General features: G+C 37.5%; 1 non-coding gene across 1 annotated transcript; it reads right to left on the reverse strand.

Annotated features, from left to right (window-relative positions):
• Positions 1-812: 812 nt before the first annotated feature.
• On the reverse strand, positions 813-919 carry LOC131767556 (U6 spliceosomal RNA). Its single transcript, XR_009338760.1, has one exon. It is a non-coding gene; the product is annotated as a U6 spliceosomal RNA (small nuclear RNA).
• Positions 920-14,118: the final 13,199 nt, after the last annotated feature.

Raw genomic sequence — 14,118 nt, forward strand, 5'->3', positions numbered from 1 at the left:
TACTTTTTGATTTCCTCTTTGATTTCTTCAGTGATATCTTGGTTATTAAGTAGTGTATTGTTTAGCCTCCATGTGTTTATATTTTTACAGATTTTTTCCTGTAATTGATATCTAGTCTCATAGCATTGTGGTGGGAAAAGATACTTGATATGATTTCAGTTTTCTTAAATTTACCAAGGCTTGATTTGTGACCCGATGTATGATCTATCCTGGAGAGTGTTCCATGAGCACTCAAGAAGAAAGTGTATTCTGTTGTTTTTGGATGGAATGTCCTATAAATATCAGTTAAGTCCATCTTGTTTAATGTCTCATTTAAAGCTTGTGTTTCGTTATTTATTTTCATTTTAGATGATCTGTCCATTGGTGAAAGTGGAGTGTTAAAGTCCTTTACTATGATTGTGTTACTGTCGACTTCCCCTTTTGTGGCTGTTAGTATTTGTCTTACGTATTGAAGTGCTCCTATGTTGGGTGCGTAAATATTTATAATTGTTACATCTTCTTCTTGGATTGATCCCTTGATCATCATGTAGTGTCTTTCTTTGTCTCTGTGGTAGTCTTTGTTTTAAAGTCTGTTTGATATGAGAGTGGCTACTCTAGCTTTCTTTTGATTTCCATTTACATGGAATATCTTTTTCCATCTCCTCACTTTCAGTGTGTGTGTCCCTAGGTCTGAAGTGGGTCTCTTGTAGATAGCTTATATATGGGTCTTGTTTTTGTATCCCTTCAACCAGTCTCTGTTTTTTGGTTGGAGCATTTAATCCATTTACATTTAAGGTAATCATTGATATGTATGTTCCTAGGACAGTTTTCTTAAAAATATGGAATGCTTCACGAATTTGTGTGTCATCCTTGCACAGGGGTCTTGCTACTCTTCTCTGTATCGTTCCAATATTAGTATATGTGCTGCCGAAGAGAGCACCTAAGTTGCTTCTTGATTTTGATTTTGTGTGTCATTTCAAATTAGTAGTCTACATTCACTTTAACACAGTTGTTTTCAACGGTCCTTTAAAACAGTTGCAAAAACCTCGTTACTGAGCCTGATCTTTAATTGCCTAAGTATGCAGATAGAGCTAACCTTGTTTAAAACTGGTAAGTCATGATTTTTTCTTATGTATTAACAGAAAAAAAAATACTTGGATATTTATCGGAATTTTCAATGACTTAGTCCGAGTGAGGAATGTGAGTAATATTTAGGCAGATTATGAAATCTAGATCATATTTTTTGAGTGTAGGCACCCTGATAGTGTCTCTCAAAGCATATAATCTAAGTGTGTGTTTGCTCATCCCATGCTGCCATTTGTCTGGAAAGAACTAGCTTGTATTTTCTTTATCTCTTTGAATATTTTAAATTAATATGTTTAATATTTGTTCATACCAATACTTACATTTTGAGATTCATGTTGATTTTGATTTATCTTTAAGTCACTCAAAAATTCTACAGATATTAATTTCAAAATTTGGGGATATTTGAAATTTTCTAAGGTATCCATCTACTTGATGTAGAAATAAATGGCAAAGAATAATAAATGCCATATAAAAATCACGTGGTATCCTAAAAACATATTTCTAAGTATAAATATAAATAAATGTCCAGGTTCTTAATGATTTGCTCTTCCTGACTATAAATCTTCACATATGTAATTATACCACTACGAGTCTTCCCCCAAATTGTAATCCTTCCATTACTGTTTAAACTCAGTTTTTTCTACAAAATAATCTCAAATTGATGTCACAAATCACGTTATTCCAACAGCATTTTAACATGTTCATAATCAGCTCAGTATATGTTTTATTTTACTTTTGCTTGTAATTTTTGTAACTTTTTATATCTGTATTCTCTGCCTCTATTTCTTATATTATGAATCATTGTGGCCAGCATTCTATTTGACAGTTCTTGTCTTTAAAAATAAGTTATACTTGATCATCTATATCAATATCATTATATCAATCAGCAGAAATACCAATATATCAGATGATTGTCTAAAGCTGACATTTTTCAGGTTTTCTAAAATAATTGTTTTCCTTTATGCTAGATGAGATCTTTAAACTGGGAAAACTAAACACTAAAACTCATCAGATAAAATTTGTTTTTTAACTTCAGCCAATATTTGATACAAAGGGAATCTTTTACTTCTTTGTGTAGACTTCATATTTCTCTCTCTGTTGTCTTTTCAGCTTATGCTAATAGTTTCAGAAAGCTTTAATTCTTTTTTCCTCCTTTGAATATCGTACATTTACTCCTGTGAATTTGCTCTTATGTAGTTTTTACTGCAACATCAAAGTTAGCTGCATGTAATGGTATTTACAATGATTCTGAGTATTGCAATTGATTATCATATTTTATAAGCTGTGATATGTGTAAACAGCTATTTTTAATTAGGATAGATAATTCATTAATAAACTATTGTCCTTTTTTACACTGTGCTTTTTATTCCCTTTAAAGGGGTAAATTAAAAAAAAAAAAAACCTGGTTAGAAAACATGCAGGAGGAATTTAAGTGTTTTGTGTATTTTGGGTAGGTCTGGAAGCACCATCAAATATCCATGAGGGCAAAGTTACAAACTCTTCCATTGAAATTCTCTGGAATCGATCTGATGGGAATTTTCAGCATTATGAAATCACATGCATAAACTGTGCTACTGCTTTCATGGTACGTTATAAGGGGTTCTCAGAGGAATAGCTTTTATTCTGAAGCCAGTATTGCTGTATTTATTAGGTAGCAGTGAAACTAAATAACCCCTAGCCTTTTTTTTGCTTGTGTTTGATGGTGGAGCATTTCTTAAATGAACACTTGGTAAGTTATTCTTTTGGATCGATAGGTCCAGAAGGTATTTCAAGAAGCAGCAACATTCTCTAACCTGGATCCTGCCACAGTGTACACCTTTTCAATTCGCACTGAAAAAGAAGGTTTTAAAGACAGTTCTCCCTACATAAAAGAAATACAGACAGGTACAGCCTATGTAAGCACTTTAGGTATTATTCAGTGTTCAAATATTTTTTTAAAATTTCCAATTTTCTAAAATATTTTATTGTTAATATAATCAGAAGGATTCCATAAAAATGCTTTGGTTTTATGTATTCTTTCTTTTTAAAAAAATTCATTTATTTATTGATTGAGGTACCATTGACATATTACATAAGTTTCAATGTTCAAATATTCATTTGGTTCAAATATTCATTCTTCTCAAATTTTCTTAATGGGCAGGCAATATTTCCTCTTGTCTCTTTTTCTATTTCCCCTTGTATGAATTAGCACAATCTCTTTTGTGTGTCTGTTTCCAGACAGTAGAGTTGCTAACTGTCTGGGTTCTGGCCAGAGTCTCTATTTGTGATTTAATTTTTCCATTGTTCAGTTAAACAGACAATGAAGTGCCATTTCCCTAGCGTTAGCAACTTACTCCCAGTGGCAGATGGTGATTTATTCCATGGTAGTCCTATGAAATAAAGGATGATTGGGAAGGGTGTATGCAAAATGTGTACATTTTCAAATGTAGGTGAAGTAAAATTGTCAACTATTTTACTAATATAACTATTTTAGATATTATTGACATGGATAGTATGAGAACATTGATTTATGTATTTAGAAACTGGTCATGTCTGGTATTCTTTTACTGTAATAACATAGAATGGAATTGAGAGAGAATATCGTGGTAATTTTGTTCCTTTCTTATACATGGGAGAATTTTAAAGGGGAAACAAAATATATATTATACACTATTTTAACATTTTTTTTCAGAAAATAAGGGAAGCATTTCATATTTAGATTGCAGTTAACTTTCCTGCTGATTAACCTTGTCACTATTTGGTATTTAATTAGAATGAGTCCTAAAAATCATTAAATATTTCTGAGGTTGGTGATTACACAAGACCAAGATATCACCTCTTCCTACATTATAGAGGCAGGGGAAATATTGAGTACAACACTGTTAGGGTACATATCGGCTCTGTTTCAAAGTTTACAATGATTCTTGTTTGTTTGTTCCCCCCCCCAACCCTTTTAACTTCTCATATCTACCAGGAAGAATAAAAGGAATGTCTTGGTTACCCTCAGAGTTTGCAAAGAGTCAAACAAATCCTGAGAGTATTTCAGGGTGGTTTTAAAATAGGTGCTTTGTACGGTAGAAAATGTTATTTTACGTGTATGTTTTAAATGATATAGCCCCAAGTGCGGTTGAATTTCTGAATCACAGTAGGAATTCAAATGCGGTAACCATTAGCTGGCCTCCAGCTAGAAGTCTTCTGGATGGATACATTATTTCAATATCCAGTGAAAGCTTAATGAAAGAAGAAATCCTGCCTTCCACAAAAAGGTATGAAAATATTGAAAAGAAATTTTATCAAGTTACATGGAACACAAGATGAACATTTTATATGTGTTGTTAGAAAGCTGTGTTAATGGTTTAGTATAAATAGAAATTAGAAAACTTTCCAAGTGAACTTTTTGGACTATAGTGTGATAAGAATAAGTATGATATACAGTACCAAATTATTTATGCTAATAGATAGTAATGAATTAATTCATGATTTCATCATGCTTGTATGTATGACATACACACTTTCTGACTTAAATTTCTCCACGTAAGAAGCTATGCTTTCTCAATAACTGTTTGTGTGTAAGAATAGCAAATTGTTTCCATAATAGACAATAAAAAACCAAAACTTATATATAAAATTCTTTCTGCAAGTAGTGTGAGAAGATGGAGTTTTGCAAATGTTTCTGAGCTAAATATCTTAATATTTGATTTTTCTTTAATGTGTAGGACATTCTCATTTAACAGCCTTTCTCCAGGGACTGACTTTTTAATTAGCATTATAGCTACCAAGGGACTAAAGAGAAGCCATCCTACTGTCCTCATGGTTAGCACTTGTAAGTTCATTTTATATTTAATTAACTTTTCATGGGTTAAGGGGAAATAAGGGAAATAGTTGTGTTTAAAGCCAATATCTAGTCAACAGTCAATATAGAAGTGGTTTACGACATTATGGCTTGAGGAGAAGGAGCACTTCATTTACATGGAGAATGCCTGCATTATATTCCTTTCTCTATCATTTATTGTGACCTTGGGCAAGACTATGTGACCTTGAGCAAAACTATGAGGTTCTTACTTAAACGATGAGAATAATTATTCTTGCCTAGGTATAAAATCCTGTTACTAAAATCAAATGCAAAGCTCTTTGTGAAAAGAGCAAAGTACTCTAAAACCCTAAGGTATTGTCATCTTGAAATACTCAATATTTTTCTAATATTTTGACTGTATCTGTTAACATTTTATGAAAAACAAAACTTTAGAACTAGAAAAATAGATGGCACTGTCTTTTTTTAAAATAAATTTATTTATTCATTTATTTAATTTTTGGGTGCATTGGGTCTTTGCTGCTGCACGTGGGTTTTCTCTAGTTACTGAGAGCAGGGGCTACTCATTGCGGTGGCTTCTCTTGTTGTGGAGCACGGGCTCTAGGCACACAGGCTTCCGTAGTTGTGGCCTCAGGGCTCTAGAGTGCAGGCTCTAGAATGCAGGCTCAGTAGTTGTGGCACACGGGCTTAGTTGCTCTGCGGCACGTGGGATCTTCCCGGACCAAGGCTCGAACCCGTGTTCCCTGCATTGGCAGGCGGATTCTTAACCACTGCACCACCATGAACGTCCGGCACTGTCTTTTTAGTTGCATTTCTTGGGTTCAGTTTGCCTCTTCTGACCTTATTAGCCTCACTTACACGTATGCTTGCCCTGAACATATACAGATGTTCCAAAGAGCCCTGTCACTTGTGGGTCACAGTCACGTGAATGTGTGCTCAAGTACCCATGCCCTATCAGTGTGAGAGGAGGCTTCCTCTCAGGATTTGCAGTGTGGAGGATGGGAAAGCACTGGAAAATGCAGCAACAGTCAAATCAATTCCTGGAAAATAAACTAAAAAAATTTGAGCACTTATTATATACCAGCAATGGTACTATGTGCTTAAGTTACTGTGTTGAATCTCCCGGAGTTATCTAAAATTAAAATGTACGTTAAGGCTCATAGGCATTCATAACTCATTACTGAAGGTGAGATTTAACCCAGGTATCTAACTCTCAAACTGATATGACACTCTGCTGCCTCTCGTAAAGACCATCCTAAGAACCATCAGCAATAGATGAGAAAAAGCTTTTTTTAAAAAATGGTAGTTCATGTTTTATATCAGTGGAAGCGTCTTAGATTGCTGCTTAGATTTGGTTGTGTTATTATTGTCGGCAGCATCATCGCCATTGTCATCCTCATCACATTGAGTGCTTGTTCTTTGTCAGGCACTTTACCTAGCATTTTCTATGCTTTATGTCACTGAATTCTCAATCATGATATTCATTCTACTAATCATGACGAGATGCATGTTTTTTTTTACGAATGAGGAAACTGAGGCTTAGAGAATTTCAGTAGCTTATACAGGATGACAGATTTCAACCCATATTTCCCTGACATCAAATTCTGTCCTTGTAACCACTCCGCTTTAGTGGAAAGGCCACTATGCTATAGGAAGGACTGACACTACCCATTCTCAGCTCTATGGCTTTGTACAAATCATCATTCTATTTGGACCTCAAGTTCCTCATTTCTACGCTAGGTTTAACAGTACATTCTGTAGTTTTTAAAAAAAATTAATTTTATTTATTTATTTATTTTTGGTTGCATTGGGTCTTCGTTGCTGTGCACGGGCTTTCTCTAGTTGTGGTGAGCGGGGGCTACTCTTCGTTGCAGTGCGTGGGCTTCTCATTGTGGTGGCTTCTCTTGTTGTGGAGCATGGGCTCTAGGTGTGCAGGCTTCAGTAGTTGTGGCATGAGGGCTTAGTTGCACTGCGGCATGTGAGATCTTCCCGGGCCAGGGCTCGAACCCGTGTCCCCTGCATTGGCAGGCAGATTCTTAACCGCTGCGCCACCAGAGAAGACCCTACATTCTGTATTTTAAGAGGTTGTTGCTGTGGCTGTGTTTTCCCAAACAAACCTGGCAACTTCCCCCCCCCACCCTTCCCACTTTACAATATGTCTTTTGTCTTCTATTGTATATTAATAATTTTTGGTCTTTTTTGTACCTCTCTTTCTTTGCAAGCCACCTCAAATCCATTTGGAAGTAGATGGAATATTAATAAATGTAAAAAAAATAAAGCTAAAATATGGGACTCTGGGGAAATAGTAAGTTAATTCCAGTTGAAAGGGAATATACATCAAAGAAAAATAGAATAAAAAGGATTGTGAATCAGTGACACAGGTTTAAATCTACCACTGGATTGAATTCTAATAGGCTTATATCAATAAGTAAGTAAGGACCAAAAAAATCTCAGAGAATTTGAATATTAGATGTGAGATTATTCCAATAAAATTTTAATATGGCATTTCTTCTAGTTAAGGAAAGAAATGCTACATTTCAGTTTGAAATGTCTATAAATTAGAAATAGAGGGCTTCCCTGGTGGCGCAGTGGTTGAGAGTCTGTCTGCCTGCCAATGCAGGGAACGCGGGTTCGAGCCCTAGTCTGGGAGGATCCCGCGTGCAGCAGAGCGGCTGGGCCCATGAGCCGCGGCTGCTGGGCCTGCGCATCTGGAGCCTGTGCTCCGCAGCGGGAGAGGCTGCGATAGTGAGAGGCCCGTGCACCGAAAGTGGCCCCGCTCGCTGCAACTAGAGAAAGCCCTCGCACAGAAATCAAGACCCAATACAGCCAAATAAACAAATAAATTTATAAAAAAAAAAAGAAAGAAAGAAATAGAGACATGCTACTGAATTGAAAAAATAAGTTTCTAGAACCTTCTCAGATAAAATGTTTAAAGGGAAAAGGAGTTTGGAAACTTAAGGAAGGGGGCTAGATATATCTCTTAATTTACGCAGTGCATAAAATTCTAAGTTAAAAATCTCACTTGTAATAACTTTATACTGAATTCTGCTATGACAAAAATAAATATGAAAATCCATACTTTATATAATTTTATTGTGGAAAAAGGCTTTCTAGAAAATTTGTTTTCCTGTTGCATTGTGGAGATGAGGAGACTGAGACTCAAGGTAAATAGCCTGTACAAGATCACATAGTGCTAAAACTGACTAGAAAAGCCTATGTATCATGTCTGTCTTCCATAGTGTGACAGTCAAGTTTATCAGTCCAGTACAGATAACATGATGATAGAATTTTTTTTTTTTTTCAAAGCTTTCATTTTCGTGTCTTATTTCCATGCCCTAGATCCAGACCCACCATCAGATTTGCTGATTTGGGGGCAGGAAGAACACACAATATATTTGTCTTGGAAACTCCCACAAGGAGGCTTTGAAAGGTTTCAGGTAAAGTTGCTGTCATGCAACCTTGATGTTTATTGAGGCCTTTATTTCACTCCTTTTTGTCCTTCATTTTACATTTCTTAACAGTTTAAGAAATTATGGTACCACTCCTTTACTGTAAGGTTTTCCTCCAAAGTAAATTTTCTGTTTGTTGCTTTAAAAGTACAAAGTTGTCATGCGAGGTTTTCAAATTTGAGTAAAAGCTGGTACTTGACTTTAAATGAGTTCAGGTTTTCAATGGAGATAGACACATGCTTATGTAGTACAAAAATGTGAATAAAGGAATGCTGGTGCTGGAAGATAGTGCTTCTGTGACAGCACTGGCCACAACGACGATTCCGGAGGTTAAAGACAGGTGATGTGCCACAGGCTCCCTTTCAACTCCATTCTGCAGATTTAGTTGAGAGTGGAGACTTGCAGCCCAGAGGGTAGGAGAGAAAGATGTACAGAGAGGCCGCTTTTCAACTGTGTCTATGAAGTAAATGCGTACGTTTTTGTTGCTTTTGTTGTTAATAATGTGACCTGGCATCACGTGAGGACATATTATACGCAACCCTACGTCCTGCATTGTGTGGCTTGCAGAGAGAGTAAGCTTCGGGAGATAGCACAATTGCTTTGTATTCTACGTGGGCAAACGAGTTTTCTATACTTTCATAGTGGTAGGAGATGGTAATTTTAGTTGTAAATAACAGAAAACAACCTGAAATAGTTTAAGAAATAAAGATGTATTGTATTAATGAAAGAGTGCGTCATGAACACCAAGGCAAATAATATAACAAGGTGCTGGGGAGAACTGGAATCAGATGTTTAAGGCTACTGAGGCCCCATGCATTATTTTCTTACTGTCTACTTCTTTCTGCTCATCAGCCGTAGTTTATTTCTATTTATTTTTCCTGATGACCAACTTTCTCTTTTAAGCAATCAATGTGGTGAGTGGAAAAATGCTGTGTACAACTTCTAAGCACAAATGGTGCATTATGAGCCACAGAGAAAGATAGATGCTCCCTGAATTCCCAAGGAAGGGACTGTGATTATTCCATATTGTAGACATCCAGTCCAGTTTCAGTCAACTGTGGTTGTGGCCCCATGTTGTGTAAAAGTGGTGGCCGTGGGTCTGTGGGTGATGGGGGTTATAGAGTCATTAGAATTTGAGCAGATACAACAAAAGGTGTTTCCTGTAAATGAAAAACAATATAAAATTTAATAATTTATAGAATCAATACAGCCTGAAAGGAACCAGAGCAGTAAAATTACCAGACATTTGAAATGAACTAATTAGTGCATCTGGGTTTTATATTTGAGTATGAACTTCCTAACAGTTACAGTTCATAAGAGAAACAAGATAATAGTCATTATATGATAGATATAAAAAGAATCCACACTTATTTAAGGTATTTGGTACTAAAGACAAAGAGGGATGTAGTGGGCAGAATAATGGCCTTCCAAAGACCCACAGCCTAATTCACAGAACCTGAAATATGTTATATTACATGGCAAAGGGGAAGCAGATGGAATTAAGTTTGCTAATTAGCAGGTTTTAAAATAGGGAGATTATAGAGAGTCTAGATCCAGAGGGTGGAGTAGGAAGATCCTGAGCTCACCTCCTCCCATAGACACACAAAAACTACAACTACATATAGAGTAACTGTCTCTGAGAATGACCTAAAGACTAGCAGAACACATTTTCTACAACCAAGGATATAAAGAATAGGCCACAGTGAGATGGGTACGAGGGGCAGAGGTGCAGTCTAGTCAGAACTCACACCCCCAGTGCGGTGACCTACAAGTGGGAGGGCTGTCACAACCACAGAGGTCCGCCCTGAGGGGGGAGAGGTCCGAGCCCCATGTTGGGCTCCCCAGCTTGAGGGACCTGCACTGAGTAGAAGAGCCCCATAAAGTCTGGCTTTGAAAACCAGTGGGGCTTATGAATGGGAGAGCCAGGGGGCCATGGGCTATGGAGACTCTGCTCTAGAAGGGCTCACACACAAACTCGCTGACTCTTGAGTCCCAGTGCAGAGGAAGCAGCTTGAAAAGCAGCTTGAAAAGCAGCTAAGTCATAAGACAAGAAGATTCATTGACTAGTATTAGGATGTGTGCTGGAGGGGCAGGGATCTGGTGGAGCTTTCTCTGGGAATGGAAGTGCTGGTGGGTGCAATTTATTTTTTAACTCTCCTTCCACCTACCTGGCAGGTGCTGGCAGGCACCATTTCTGTCACTGTCAATCAGCCTAATCAACACCATGTGCCTGCCCCAGTATTCCCCTGAAGGCCATTCCTGCCCAGCCACCCACCCTGGCTAGATTTTCCAAAGTAGCTCCTAACCCACCCCACCCAGCAAGTGGCCTTGTCTGGCCCAGTGTCCCTCCAAAGCAGCTCCCACTCTGGGGGGGGGCAGTTCTGCATACCAGTATACCTGCAACAGTCACAGCTGGACCTCATAGCTGGTCACACTGGAGCCAGTCCCACCCATCAGTGGGCCTGCAGCAAGCACGGCCCAACCACCAAAGGAGGGCACACACAGCTCACATGGGAGATACTCTTGGGGCACCTGGCTCTGGTGACCAAGGAGGACCGCATCATTGGGCATCACAGGACATCTTCTAGTCTAGTTGTTTTTTTGTTTGTTTTTGCGGTACACGGGCCTCTCACTGTTGTGGCCTCTCCTGTTGCGTAGCACAGGCTCCGGATGCCAGGCTCCGGACGCGCAGGCTCAGCGGCCATGGCTCACGGGCCCAGCCGCTCTGCGGCATGTGGGATCTTCCCGGGCCGGGGCACGAACCTGTGTCCCCTGCATCGGCAGGCGGACTCTCAACCACTGAGCCACCAGGGAAGCCCAGGACATCTTCTAAATAAAGCCACACTTTCAAGACTGGGAGATAAGCTGATATAACTTATACATAGAAACAAACACAGAGAGTTAGGAAAAATTAGGAGCCAATGAAAAACCTTCCAAACAAAAGAACAAGACACAACCTCAGAAAAAGAATAAAATGAAATGGAGATGAACAATTTACCAAGTAAAGAGTTGAACTTAATAGTCATAAAGATGCTTACTGAACTAAGGAGAAGAATGGATGAATACGGTCATAATTTGAACAAAAAAGTGGAAAATATAAAAAAGAACCAGGCAGAAATGAAGAATGCAATAACTGAAATTTAAAATACCCTAGAGGGGAATGCTCAACATCACTAATCATTAGAGAGATGCAAATCAAAACTACCATGAGGTATCACCTCATACCAGTCAGAATGGCCATCATCAAAAAATCTACAAACAATGAATGCTGGAGAAGGTGTGGAGAAAAGGGAACCCTCTTGTACTGTTGGTGGGAATGTAAATTGATACAGCCACTATGGAGAACAGTATGGAGGTTCCTGAAAAAACTAAAAATAGAACTACCATACAACCCAGCAATCCCACTACTGAACATATACCCTGAGAAAACCATAATTCAAAAAGAGTCATGTACCAAAATGTTCATTGCAGCTCTATTTACAATAGCCAGGACATGGAAGCAACCTAAGTGTCCATCAACAGATGAATGGATAAAGAAGATGTGGCACATATATACGATGGAATATTACTCAGCCTTCAAAAGAAACAAAATTGAGTTATTTTTAGTGAGGTGGATGGAACTAGAGTCTGTCCTACAGAGTGAAGTAAGTCAGAAAGAGAAATATAACTACCATATGCTAACACGTATATATGGAATCTAAAAAAAAAAAAAAAATTAAAAAATGGTCATGAAGAACCTAGGGACAAGATGGGAATAAAGATGCAGACCTACTAGAGAATGGACTTGAGGACATGGGAAGGGGGAAGAGTAAGATGGGACAAAGTGAGAGAGTGGCATGGACTTATATATACTACCAAATGCAAAATAGATAGCTAGTGGGAAGCAGATGCATAGCACAGGGAAATCAAGATCAGCTCAGTACTTTGTGACCACCTAGAGGGGTGGGATAGGGAGGGTGGAAGGGAGACACAAGAAGAAGGAGATATGGGGATATATGTATATGTACAGCTGATTCACTTTGTTATAAAGTAGAAACTAACACACCATTGTAAAGCAATTATACTCCAATAAAGATGTTAGAGGGAATCAACAGCACATTAGGGGATACAGAAGAATGGATCAGCACATGGAAAACGGTAGTGGAAACCACCCAATCAGAACATAAAAATAATTTTTTTAAATGAGGATAGTTTAAGGAACCTCTAGGATAACACCAAGCATACCAATATTTACATTTTAAGGGGTCCCAGTAGGAGAAAGAGAGAAAGTCCTAGTAGACCTATTTGAAGAAATAATGGCTGAAAAATATTTTAACATGGTAAAGGAAACAGACATCCAAGTCCAGGAAGCACAGACTCTGAAACAAGATGAACCCATAGAGGTCCACACTAAGACACATTATAATTAAAATGTCAAAAGTTAAAGAGAGAAATTTAAAAGCAGCAAGAGGAAAACAAGTAGTTACGTACAAGGGAGCCCTATTTTGAGCTGATATTTTTTAGTAGAAACTTTACAGGCCAAAAGGGACTGGCATGATACATTCAGAGTGCTGAAAGGAAAAAAATTTACAACCACGAATGCTTTACTCAGCAAGGTTATTAATCAGAATTTAAGGAGAGATAAAAACTATCCCAGACAAGAAAAAGCTAAAGAAATTCATCACCACTAAAGCAGCCTTACAAGAATTGTTAAATGGAGTTATTTAACATAAAAGAAAAGGCCGTAACTAGAAGCAAGAAAATTATGAAAAAAAATTCCACTGGTAAAGGCAAACATGTAGTAAAGGTAGTGTATCAACCACCTGTGAAAGTTACTATGAAAATTTAATGACAAAAGAAGTAAGTAAAATATATCTAAATACTTAGTCAAGCAATATGCAAAATAAAAAGATGTAAAAAATTACGTTAAAAGTGTAAAGTGCTTGTTGGGGGAGGTAATAAAAGGTGCTTTTAGGATGCTCTAAACTTAAGTGACCATCAACTTAAAATAGACTTTTTTTTTAACATCTTTATTGGAGTATAATTGCTTTACAATGTTGTGTTAGTTGCTGCTTTATAACAGAGTGAATCAGCTATATGTATACATATATCCCCATATGTCTTCCCTATCCCACCCCTCTAGGTGGACAGGAAGCACCGAGCTGATCTCCCTGTGCTATGCAGCTGCTTCCCACTAGCTATCTATTATACATTTGGTAGTGTATATATGTCCATGCCACTCTTTCACTTCACCCCAGCTTACCCTTCCCCCTCCCCCTGTCTTCAAGTCCATTGTCTGCTTCTGCATCTTTATTCCTGTCCTGCCTCTAGGTTCTTCAGAACCATTTTTAAAAAATTTTAGATTCCATATATATGTGTTAGCATATTGTATTTTTTTTTCTCTTTCTGACTCATTGTAGATTTGATTTTCATTTCTCAGATGATTAGTGATGTTGAGCATCCTTTCATGTGTTTGTTGGCAATCTGTATATCTTGTTTGGAGAAATGTCTATTACGTCTTCTGCCCATTTTTGGATTAGGTTGTTTGTTTTCTTGATATTGAGCTGCATGAGCTGCTTGTAAATTTTGGAGATTAATCCTTTGTCAGTTGCTTCATTTGCAAATATTTTCTCCCATTCTGAGGGTTGTCTGTTGGTCTTCTTTATAGTATCCTTTGCTGTACAAAAGCTTTTAAGTTTCATTAGGTCCCATTTGTTTATTTTTGTTTTTATTTCCATTTCTCTAGGAGGTGGGTCGAAAAGGATCTTGCTGTAATGTATGTCATACAGTGTTCTGCCTATGTTTTCCTCTAAGAGTTTTATAGTGTCTGGTCTT

The sequence above is a fragment of the Kogia breviceps genome, chromosome 12 (assembly GCF_026419965.1).
Source record: "Kogia breviceps isolate mKogBre1 chromosome 12, mKogBre1 haplotype 1, whole genome shotgun sequence".
Lineage (NCBI taxonomy): Eukaryota > Metazoa > Chordata > Mammalia > Artiodactyla > Physeteridae > Kogia > Kogia breviceps.